Source organism: Manis javanica, chromosome 1 (genome assembly GCF_040802235.1).
Source record: "Manis javanica isolate MJ-LG chromosome 1, MJ_LKY, whole genome shotgun sequence".
NCBI classification, from domain to species: domain Eukaryota; kingdom Metazoa; phylum Chordata; class Mammalia; order Pholidota; family Manidae; genus Manis; species Manis javanica.
The window spans coordinates 216,230,026-216,242,370 of record NC_133156.1 but is presented as its reverse complement, the minus strand read 5'-3'; the positions used below and the strand labels follow the sequence as shown (position 1 = coordinate 216,242,370).

The 12,345-nt window shown below is 40.8% G+C and overlaps 1 long non-coding RNA gene across 1 annotated transcript; it reads left to right on the top strand.

Moving 5' to 3' along the window:
- The first annotated feature begins 24 nt into the window (after positions 1-24).
- Positions 25-680, top strand: LOC140843916 (uncharacterized). The gene is made up of 2 exons (XR_012121824.1): positions 25-167; positions 286-680. It is a non-coding gene; the product is annotated as an uncharacterized lncRNA (long non-coding RNA).
- The last annotated feature ends 11,665 nt before the right edge of the window (positions 681-12,345 follow it).

Below are 12,345 nucleotides of genomic sequence, written 5' to 3'. Positions count from 1 at the left end.
GCCGCTCCACCCCTGCCGGCTCCGGATCGCCGGGCGCTACAGTTTTGCACATGCGTATTAATGAATAGTGAAGCCGGCGGCCCGAAGAAGGGCCGGAGGACTGGGTGCGTGGCATCTTGGGCGTGGGGGCCCGGAGACGCGGGAGCGCTCTACCCCCTCTCTGTCGGGTATACGCATGTGCGAGTCGTGGGGCTGCGCGGGCCGGGAGGAGCCTGGGGAATCTCAAGACTTGGGTGGGTGTTGGCTGTGAAAATGAGTCTCTGACAACGTTGTGGCTGTCCGCAGCCTGCCGGCGTGTTCCATCCTCACCTGTGGACTAAGGAGAAAAGGAAAACGCGCGTCTGATTCCTTAGGACGGGAGCAGACAGGCCAAGCCCGAGAAGGGTGGATAAGCAGCCGTTTGATTTCCTTGTGGCTGCTGTAGCGTTACTTCAGGACTAGGGAGGAGTCAGCTTTCCTTCGGCATGAAGTATTCAGAAAGTCCTTTCATCCCCCACCCTACAACTCCCTCCCGCCACCCCGCCATTGCATTCCCTACCAGACTTTGTAAGTTTTTCCCAGAGCCTAATAAGCATCTTATTTTAAGACAGGGGGCGGAGGGGGACTTCACTTCAAATAAAATAGTATATATTCAAATTCACGCAAGTTAACAGGTGAATAAACTTTTCTACTGTAATGTGTTTGCTTTTGTCCTAATTTTGCTTGGTGTGCTACTCAGTTTGATTGGTTATGATTTCTTGGTAGTTACTTGTTTGGTATGTCCCCACAAATTACTGAAAAATTAGAAAAAGTGCTTACAAAGTGCTGGCATATTTAGAAAATTGTGTTTAAGTTAGCATAATGTGGCATTGTGTAGGCATTTAATTAAAGAATTTTCACATTTGTACCAGATTTTATTCTGTTGTTCTCAAGTATTTGCATATCTAATGATAAATGTCCCCAAACTTAATACACCATTTTTCTGTTCCTTATTTTGCACTATCTAGTGTGGGACAGAATTACACTTATTAAGTACCTACTGCTGGCTTAACATGATATTACTCTCTTGATCTATATTACTTTAGGCAGTCATTCTAAGGCCGTGTAAGTATTACTCCCATTTTACAGATGAGCACGCTAAGACTCTGACTTAATGATCTGTCAAAAATCTTAAGGCCAATAAAGAACTGGATTTAGAGATTCAGACATATCTGAATCCATGTACCTTCTGAGTTTACTAGTCAAGGATTTATAAGCAAGATGTGAAAAGATAGGAAGATCTAGCAAGTTGAATTTGTTTAAGCCAATGTATATCGTACATAATTACCTTATAATTTAAAAAATGTAATAATATTCTCATAGGATTGTTGAAGATGCTAAACAAAAAGTAATGCTTTATGATCAAAACCAAAAGTTTATGTGATATGAATGCCCTTGCACTGTTCAGTATGTAAGAACTTATTCACTATGTAAGAACTTGTTCACCATGTAAGAACTTGTTCGTTATGCTTCAGAAGCTTGGAGACTGTTGAGAATTAGGCTGGGAGTTAATTAATGATTGTGCATTGAGTCCCCTATACAAATTTTATTGTTGTTAACAACCATTTGATCAATAAATATGAGAGATGCCCTCTCCAAAAAAAAAAAAAAAAAGGAATGCTTTAATGCAAAGTCAGTGTGAGAAAAATACGGTTTTGAGACAGGGGCCATGGTTTTAGAGTAGGGTGAGGGCCTCTGGAAAAAGCAAGGCAAAATATTTACAGTCAAAGCAATGTAACAATGTAAAGTCCCTATCAAAACTGTGTTCCGCATTATACAAATCAAGGTCACACTAATTCCCTAGGATAAAGATACTAGACTAGGAATATAGACATCTTCAATGAGATCAGTTAAACGTCAAAAGGCCAGGAGTAACTTGGCCTGGAATGTTTGAGTGTTCCTCAAGGGTATCTTAGCATAACGGTGACTTCACTGTGAACAGCCCTGGCAGACAACAACCCAGCCCACCTTGAGGGCAGGGCAGGTGGTACTAGTCCACACCCTAAGCCCTTAATTCCCTCAAATCCTCAACTGCCTATAAATCCTCTAGACAGCATACCACCCTGGGCTCTCTTGTCCCCTCCTGGAGTGAGCCAGGAGTTCTTTCCTCTCACTTTATTTCTAAATAAAAGCCTGTACCTTGAGTGTTTGAGAAGCTCATTCTTTGGCTTCGTGAACAAGAACCCTGGCATCAGTTTCATTCTTAACTTATTTTTTTAATGAAAATTTTAACACATAATAGGGAAGAAGGGATGACTCCCCGAAATTTATTACTCTTCTCTTTTTATGCAAATCATTAATTTAAAGGGAGGATAGACAACACAGAGGGTTTTTAAAATTATTATTTATAATAATTCTATAATGGATTTTGCTGTAATAGAAATAATGCTTTAAAAAAGTAAATATTGTCATCATTTCTATAGGATTTACTTGGAATCTTTTGTCTTTTATTTAGACATTGTTTATATTGATTTTATATTCAGAATATGTGAAGACCTCATTCAAGCTGAATTTAATAGAATGGAAAGAACATTGATCTGAGAGTTAGGGAGAACTGGTTTTTGCCTCAATCAGTATAAAATTTTTTCTAACACTTAGAGGAATCTGAAGTCCATCAGGTGTCTTTGAGAGATAATGAGTTTTCTATGTAGAAGGTGTTCAACTAGATATGATTTGTTGAAGGTGCTCATGTGAGGGGCACATGGCCTTTTACTAATCCTGGTAACATTTGACTCTAGACTCTTGTGGGTAGAGTTCAATATTTCCAGAATCTCTCACCTGGATGTAACTCATCTGCATATCAATAGGTGGAGAAAGTCCATCTACAAGGACATGTATGGATTTATCTGGACTGGAGAGGTTGGATGGAGCTCTCTCTTCTGCTGCAGCTGGGTGGAGAGAGACAAGATGACTGCTTGTAAGAAATAAACAGGTTTCTTAAGCTTTATTTCTCCCTTTGACTGATTTGCCCTGGTATTTCCCCCTCTGGAGTTACAACTCTTACCCAAAGAGAATGTAAAATACTAATTAAAAACCCTTCTGGAGTCCATCTCTTGAAGTGAGCTAGTTACTGTCTGTTTTAGTTTCCTGTTGCTGATCTAATAACATTACCACAAATTTAGTGACTTAAAACAAGATGAATTGGTTATCTTTAAATTTTGGGGGTCAGATGTCTGAAACAGGTCTCACAGGACTAAAATCAGCAGGGCTGCATCCTTCTGGAATCTCTAGGGGAGAATCTGTTTTCTTCCCTTTCAGCTCCTAGAGGATGCCCTCATTCTTTAGTTTGTGGCTCCCTTCCTTCTTTAAAGTCAGCAATCACATCACTTCAGACTCTTGTTTCTTTGTTATCAAGTATCTCTGACTCTTAACTCTCCTCCCTCCTTTATAAGAATCCTGGTGATTACATTGGGTCCACCCCAAAAATCCAGGATACCTTCTGTCTCAAGGTCCTTAATTTAACCACAACTGCTGATTGATTTTTCCATGTAAGGTAACACTGGTAGCTTCTGAGGATTAGGGCACAGATAGCTTTAAGGGCATCCATTATTCCACCTACCATTTTTCCACCTACCTTGCTGTCTTTCCTGGAGAGTAGAAATCATGATCTTTATTTAAAAGAATGGTCTTTGCAGATCTTCTTGAAAAGAGTAGAGAGAAATCATATTTTATACTTCATAAAAAAATGCAGAGGGGGAAATTGAAATGAAAACTCATTTCAGTTTTTAGAAGAACATCTGTTTATGTCATAATCTTGAATATTATTATAAGGGAAGTTTTGAATTATGTAGTAGCTAAAAATTTATGCAACTGAGCTTCCTGAAAAAGCTACTTCTAAAATCTATAAAAAGATAATTTTTATAATGGCAAGGAAGTAGGTGCAAACTGGAACTTATAGATTGTCATTTGTCATAGAATGGTTTCTAAGAGTTGGTTAAAAAGGCACCTAAAATAAATAATTTTTCCATCTCAAATAAGAGTCTGAAAAACAGCATTTTCCAGTTTATTGAATTTGCCTTTAGAATGACCCTACAACAAGGAGAAAATAAAGACTCTAGATTTGTTCATGTTGCTCATGCAATAAGAATCTGTATATGCTACTAAATAAAGCCCTTTTCAGGTTGCATAGTGAAAGAGGTACTTCCCCCCCTGAATATTAGTGTGTAGAATTAATCTTGTATGGTTTCAAATACTCTTACATTAATAAAGAATGCTTGTTTTCAGTTCATGCCTCTGGCTGTGTTAATAAATTTCTGAGCCCTGGCAATTTTTAGAGAATGTTACAAAGTGTGAGAAGAATTATCTTAACTATGTTTAAATTGGGGAAGGGGTATAGATATGGATATAGATACAGAGATAACCAGGTCTTTTCAAATAAAGCTCCAAACTTAATTTCTGTTGTTTTCCCAACAATGCTTCATCCTAGTTGCTGTTTGCCAATCTGTAAATGAGGCACATAGGGAACCAGACAGACATGGGTCTAATTTCATCCAGTAAGAGTTTATTAGACTCTAGCCCATAGGTGATAAGGCCTGGAGTGGTATTTTGTTTGGCTTAATAATTTAAAGAATTCTGAGCCATCTTGTTAAAGTCTGGAAATATTATCTAAAAATGTAGATTTTGGCGTTTTCTTGAAAACATAAAACAGATGACTTGGCAGCACTAGACTCCTATTGCTCTTTAGAGCAGCAACTAGCCTGTGTTGGAGAAGGCTGCCCCTTCTAAATTGGGTATGAACCTACCAGTTCTTATAGTTTCTGGATCCTATCACTCATACAGTATATCATATGTGTGTATACCCAGCAGTTTACTTAAACCCTACCCCTAACCCCTCCCTGTTGAGTTTGAGGTTTCCATCCTTTTTATTCTTTCACTTCATAATTATATTTAATCCACCTCTCATAGGCTCCCCCTTTTTCTCTGCATTTTCTAGTGTAGGGAGGGATTGAACATTTTTTCTTCTATTCTTAGGTTTATGAATGGGACCTGCATATTAAACTGACAAAGGTTAACAGGAGAAAAGGCATACAAATGTTTATTGCAGTTACTTTTTTACTTTATTTTTTTAATGTTCATGGTGCTTTACAGAAAAGAAGTGAAAACCCCCATAATATGGTTAGACTTGAGAGTTTACCAATTTAACAAAGAGTGATAAATTGTGGCCTAAACAAAAGGAAGTGGATTTGAGCTTCTAGGGGTGGTAAATTGTGGGAGGGTAAATAAATGGGGAAACTAATGGAAGATAAGGGTTATCTTAATAAGATTTGTTTGTGCAGACTCATTTTGGTACCAACTTTCTTTCTTCTCCATAGCCATAAAACTTTCCCAGAACAAGGGTTTATGGCAATTACAGTTTCTCACCAGTTTTTGCTTTTAGTCAGTTAATGAAAGCTCTGAGACTTCTTTCTATATCCATTGATTATCGGTTGCCTCCAGCTCAAAATAATCCATACTCTGGAGTGGCATATTTTGGGATGCCATATTTTGATCCTAGTCACATGGAACTTCTACTGTTCATTGCCCTTCTATGCTTCTATATTTTGTACAAGTTGTTTCCTCAACTCAGAATCCCTTTTCCTTCATTCTCTGCCTGGCAGTTTCCTCCTGCTCAACCTTTAGACTCATGTAACTCCAGGGCGGGTGGGAGGAATATGTTCCCAGTCAGGGGCAAATAATCTTTGAAGCAAAAAATAAGTCAAAGGGAGAAATCATTGCTTATGAGCAGTTGTCTGCTAGACCATGTCTCTCTCGACTGGCTGCACACCTCTCCAGTTCCAGTGTGAGCTCGCTCCCCAACCACCTTGTAATCACCTATTGACATGGAGATGGCCTACTTCTCTTCACCCCATGGAAACACCTACTGATATGGAAATGCACTAAGGCCAGGTGAGAGATTCTGGAAATACTGCAATTTTACCCACAACTCAATTTTGGGAAGACTTCTCTGACTGCCTTAGGTACTTATTCTCTACTTCCCAAAGCTTCTTTAGCATCTTGTCCCGGATATCATTCCTGCTCCATTTAAGTGCACATAGATGCTGTGGGTAAAATTGCAATATTTCCAGAATCTCTCGCCTGGCCTAGTGCATCTCCATATGAGTAGCAGTTTCCAGGCGGTGGAGAGAAGTAGGTCATCTCCATGTTAATAGGCAAGCTAGGGCTTATCTGGACTGGAGAGGTTGGGTGAGGCCTCTTTTGCAGCCAGGTTGCAAGAGATGTGGGATGGCTGCTTGTAAGAAATAAGTGGGTTTCTCCCACTTTATTTCTCCCTTTGTCTGATTTAAGTTTCAAAGGTACTTTACTCTGGGATTTCCCCTCTGAAGTTACAGATGCCCTCTGCTCTCTTTGCAGCTTTGCTCACACCCTCAAAGGTTAGCTCAGCTTCACAGCTCTGAAAAGAAGGTGTGTCCTGACTTCACCAGTTACAATTAACTTTCCTCTTCTGGATTTCTAAGGCAGTGGTGCCTAACTTGACTATCAGAGCCATCTGGTAGTACAGATTCCTGGGCCCTACCCCTGATAAGTCTTATGTCAGTGTTTCTGTGGTTGGGTTTAGGAATCTATTTTTCTTTAAACCACTTAAGATGGTTTTATAATTAGCCCTCCATACTTAACATTTATTAATATTATATTTTTATGTTGCTTATTTAATATGTTCTAATCTTTTTTCTCTAGTTATAAAGCCAGGCATGTCCTACATATTGCCTAGTACTTTGATATATGCACAACTGGCACAAAAATGTTGATTATTTGATTGACAAAAGTGTTCCCTTTCTCATGACCACATTTTGCTTTCTTCTGAAAGAAGAAAATGATTCTTTGCAGGGAATAAGTAAGTACACAACAATGAATTATGTTCTGAGCTGTTGGATCATCCTGGAACTCCATCAATGCCTATTTAAAACTAGGCTGTTCTGGTAGGATGATATGTTCTCTGCTCACTTAGGTTGTTATTAGCAGCTTTACCTTTTATCCTACTCTAGTGATCCTTTATGGTATGAGGGTTTAGAATCCTTGTACATATTTTTCAAGGCCTGTTCCCCACCAACCACAGCCTCACAAGTCCCACAGGTGATTGAGAGTGTGCTATCAACAAAGCAAGGTTCTAAATCACTGTCCAAAGGAGAACTTGTCAGTATTATCATTATAAATAGATAAATGAATTTGAGGCTGATTTTGAATGTCCTCAGCAATCTTAGTTTTCAATTCTCAATAACAGGTAGTTAATTTCTTTATTATCACAATGGTATTGTTTACAAATGAAATAGAAATAAGGAAAAAATATTATTTAAGCAAAAATAGTTACACTAAAATTCTTGTGTTGGATTTCTTTTTGTTTTGGAGAACTTGGCTGAAGTTGCATAAACTGACTCTGAAGAGAACCTTTAGGACCTCATTCTAAACCAGCCTTTCTCAAACATTTCCAAAAGACAATCCCTAATGCCCTAAAGCATCCATTGTATATCATTAACTTCTCTCCTATACATCTAGAATGCCTGCTGTCTATATATCATACTAGGGAGAAATCAGAAAAAGAGTCACTGAATTTTTTTCTCTAGGACTCAATCTTTCCTGTGATTGAGAAGGGCTAAGTTATGTATAGCTAAATGGCTGTCAAGCATATGTGTGTATCAGAATTACCTGGAGGCTTTTTAAAACACAATTGCCAGGCCTCACTCCTAGAGGGTATGATTCAATAGGTCTGGGATGAGCCCAAGAATTTGCATTTCTAATGAGTTCCCAGATAATTAACACAGGTAGGCATGTGCAAACAGCTGAAATAATGAAACAAGACACACCCCTTGCTACATGCTATGTACTTTTCTTTTTTAAAAAACTCTATTCCACTTATTTAAAAATTGCTGGTTGGGAGCCACTAAATTGATCATCTAACTCACTAATAGGTTGTGAGCACCAGTCTGAAAAACAGTGGATGAGGAACTTAGAGCATTCTGTTCCAACTTTAGGATTTTAACCTATGACTTAACCACCCTCCTTCTATAGATAAGTCAAAGAGGTTCCAAGCACAAGGGCTTAAGAGCTAGCCACCCACTAAACATTCAGACACCGCTGGGGAGGCTAATGGGAAGAATGTTTGGGACCCAAAGAGCAAACCCATGAGGCTGAAGGCATCCTTTATCAATGAAAAAGCAACCAGACTGAGTAAAGAACTCACTCTAAGAGAGTATGACTCAGTACAAACTTGATCAGAGACACGAGGGCTTGTCCAGGACCAATGTTTCTGAGCATATTACAGGGCAATGACACATGTAAATGGACTTCTGACCTGGTTTCGAAGGAAAATTGGGCCTAATTTCTAGAGTAGGAAAAGACAGAGAAAGGAGAACTGTAAGGAAACTTTTTAGCATTATAGGGGTTTCATAGACATTTAGACTACAGAGAAGTCTTGTCTAATGGCCTAAAGACATGAGGAGATCCAGGGAAGAAGAAAAGCATTTGATTTTTTCTTTGCCCATTTTATTATTGTGACCTTGGAAATAGGAAAACTATGGATGACCTCAGTAGTATGGGAACAGCATACACCAGAAGTGACATCGGAAGCTATGCCAAGAGATAGGAACAGACTGCCACCTGATTTTCCCTAATAAGGACTGTCTGAAGCTGAGGATTTTTTTGCGAGATTCACAACCTGTGATTATTCACCAGGCTCATGTGACCTGGACAGTATATTTACTTATGAAAGGGAGTTCCTGATTTGTGTGAATTGACGACCCAGGCCATGAGTAAAGATGAACTGATTCTTGAACCATTATCTTCTGATTCTCAACTTAGAGCATATGCATTTTTGATGGACTGATGTATTGATTTACGCATTCGTGCAGGATGGACCTTGGCAGCCAGAAAGCCACCTGCGATCGTGACTATCTCTCCACTACCCTGAAGAGGGGAGACGTCAGAGTAGGGATGCTGCCGCGCCAGTGGCGCAGGCGCAGTTCGCTCCGCACGCACCTGCGCCGGCGCCTCGAGGCCTGTGTGAACACGGGCCTCCTCGCCAAGCTGGCCGTCTTGGAGCTGTCGGCTGCCTGGCCTCCCTTACTGCGCTCTTGAAGAACTGGCAAGGTTGTTGGAATGAGAGCCCTGTGGCCGTGTTCTGGGAAGATACACAGGAGCTCTGTGGAGTCAGGTCTCCCAGCTACCTCCCATCAGTGGACTTCCCTGATGGCAAGGCTAAGGAGTTCGTCGGAACCTGCCTTCAGGGAAACAGGTAAGTAACTGTTTTGGAGGGGGATGGACGTTGGCATCACACAGGTCTGTTGTCCAGAAGTCCCCGCTGGTGGCCTGGTCTATTCCTTACATGTCCTGGACCTGGGGCAGATCCATGGTGCCTGGATGCAGTCAGTTGCCTACAACAGTGCAGTTTGCATGCAGGCACCTGCCCTCAGGCACTAGGCCCCCCAAGGCTGCTGGAAAAGGCCTATCTATGCCTTCCCCCAGGCCATCCTCCTGGGGCTGTGCGTCCCTTCACTGTGGCATGATGAGGTTTGAATGATGGCAATCCTTGTTGTTACTTTTAATCCAGGGTCACTTTCCATACATAAAACTACTTCTTGGTGAGGTGCAGTTTATCATAAGATACTCTATCACTATAATAGATTTTTGGGAAAGCAAAACATGACATAACATGCACTTAAATTTCTTTTTCACATTCAAAAAACACAGACTATAAGATCATAATCAAAGTTTGAGTTTAATCCTTTTATACACTTAGAATCTAAAGATTCTTCTGGGTTACTTTTTGCCATTGACAAACTTGTGCAGTATGATGGTAACATTGACACCACTTGGATAGGATGATTGAGCAATACCATGGATAAAGAATGACCACCTGGGATGACCTTTGTGTGACTGAATGGAGGGTGATGCCTTTCACCTGCTGAATGGAACCATGAAAAAAGACCAAATTTGTGTAACACAATCATGAGATGAGTTTTGGACAGGTGAAGATTTTTTGAAACATTCCTTTGAGACTCTCAGACGGAGCTATTGCATACGAAGTTGCACGAGAGTTTGGACTTGACTGGAGATGTCTGGGCTGGAAATAGAGATGCATGTTACTTCTGAAAGGGTGGGACTTCGAGCTGGAGTGTGAATGGCATTACCTTCAGAGAGCGTGTAGTGACAGAGGGAAAGAATATCTGGAGAAACTCTGGTATTTCATGGCAGATAAAAGAGGTTAAGGTACAAATGAGGTGGAGAAGAGGTCGACAGAGAGGAGGAAAATCCAGGAGTGTTGTATTATGGATGTTAACAGAGTTTCAGGACAGAGGGTAGGGACAGCTGTGTTAAATGCTGCTCACAGATCTAATAGGATGAAAATAAAAAATGCGTAATTTATTTAGTTACCCAGAGTCATTGATGACCTCAGGAAGAGCTATTTCAGTGCAGTAATGGAGGCTTAAATAAGATTAAAATATGTTACTGAGTGAATGAGAAGTGAGGAAGTAAGGAGGCTGAGTGTAGAGAAAAACTTGAGAAGTTTGATTTTTAAGTCAAAGTAAAGATGAAAGCAATAGGAATGTTACTAGATAGATATGTGGACTCGAGAGATTTGTTGCATACAATTTGGGCATGTCCAAAAAGGTATCTAGCTGAGAGCAAGGGATTTTATCAGAGTGAAAGAAGATAAAATTGGGGATGATATTTTTGGAAGTTTGGGAGAAGAGGGGGTTCAGAGTGCTAACAAAGACTTCACCTTTGACCCAACTTAAGTCAGGCTCCTCTGAGTCTCCTCTCTGACCAAACCCAACCTTGGGTTCTGTCCTTACTCAGAGGCTCTGTCTCTTTACTTCAGTTTTAGTAAGAATCCTGCTGAGGCAGTTTAGCAAAAACCCTCCACCCTTGATATGTGATCAGATTCCTGATTTCCCACCCTGGGCATCTATCTTACCACCCTGGTCTTTCAGCAAAGATCCTGTCAGTTAGGCAGAATTCCCCTTACCCCTGGTGTTTTCTTTTAGTAATTTTCCATCCAGGACCCCCATCCTGTTCTTTGGCTATAAAACTCCATTGTCCGTGCTGTATTTGGAGTTCAGCCCAATCTCTCTCCCTTCCTCCAAAGACCCCATTGTAGTAATTCCCCTGAAAAAAGGCCTTTCCATCTTTAACAAGTGTCATGAATAACTTTAAAAGTATGAGGGTATGGATGAACCTTCGAGCATACATGGATGGTAATCCATATTATGCAGTGGTGAAACAGTGGATGAAACTATTGCCTGCAATAACTTGGGGGACACAGCTAATAAAGTGTAGCTCTAGGGAACAAGATGGGGAAAAACAATATTAAAAAGTTGTGCAAGTTTCTAATGGCTGCATTTGCAAGGTATTATTTGAAAGAATTGAACTCAGAAAAGAATTCCTACATTTACAATCAGGAATGAAAAAAAAATCCTCAAACTCAGGAACTTACTCTTGGAAGAAACAATTGTTTCTCAACCTCAGCTAGAAAAACCTAATACTAAGAAGGCTTTTGAGGAGTAAAACAGTCTTGTGTCAAGGGTCAAACTCTCCAATATCAAAACAATGGAATGAACTAAGGTGTTTCAGAGTAAGCATGCACCTGAATGTGTCCTGCCCAGTAAATCCTTTCAGTGACTCAAGGAAAAGGGATTAAATGTGAGGCGCTCCTACTGAAGCCTTATAAGCTAGGTATTTCAATTTAGGGGAGAGAGTCTTGAGGGCAAGAAAGCAATGTTGTGATTCTGAGAACTCTGCCTGAAAAAGAAAATTAGGAATGTAGAACTGATAGGAATCCGAAAACAAGAGACCTGTGTCAGGAACTTAACCTGGCAAAGGAATTACATGCCTGGTCAAAGAAGCCCATGACTGACCCAGACTTAGTAATGATCTTGGGTCTCGAACTTTCTAGGGGCAGGAAAGCAGCCTGAGAAAGCTGCTCAGTCTTCTACCAATCCTACATCAGGTATGGCAAAGGGAGATGGGGAGTAGGAAGACCTCCCAGAGGGTGGAACCAAGGGTCATAGAGAAAGATTCAGGGGCTTCTTCAGATCTTTCTTGCCATAGTGGCCTTTATGCCACAAGTCAGAGAGCCAGTGTGAGGGCTCAGGATGAGTCTGGCTGACTGGGAGATGGACTTACTGAAGGGCCCCCACCAGTAAGATGGCGAACTTCCGGCTTCTCTTCGGAGGGGGGGGTGGTCCTCGGTTCCCGCCGGCGCCACCTGAAGCCCAATCACCTCTCGCCCCCCTCCCAATCCCAGCACCTAGCCAATAGCCACCAGCCCCGTAGAAGTGACACCTCAATCAGCTCATGCCCCTTCCTGTATAACCCAGCACCTTCCCCTAATAA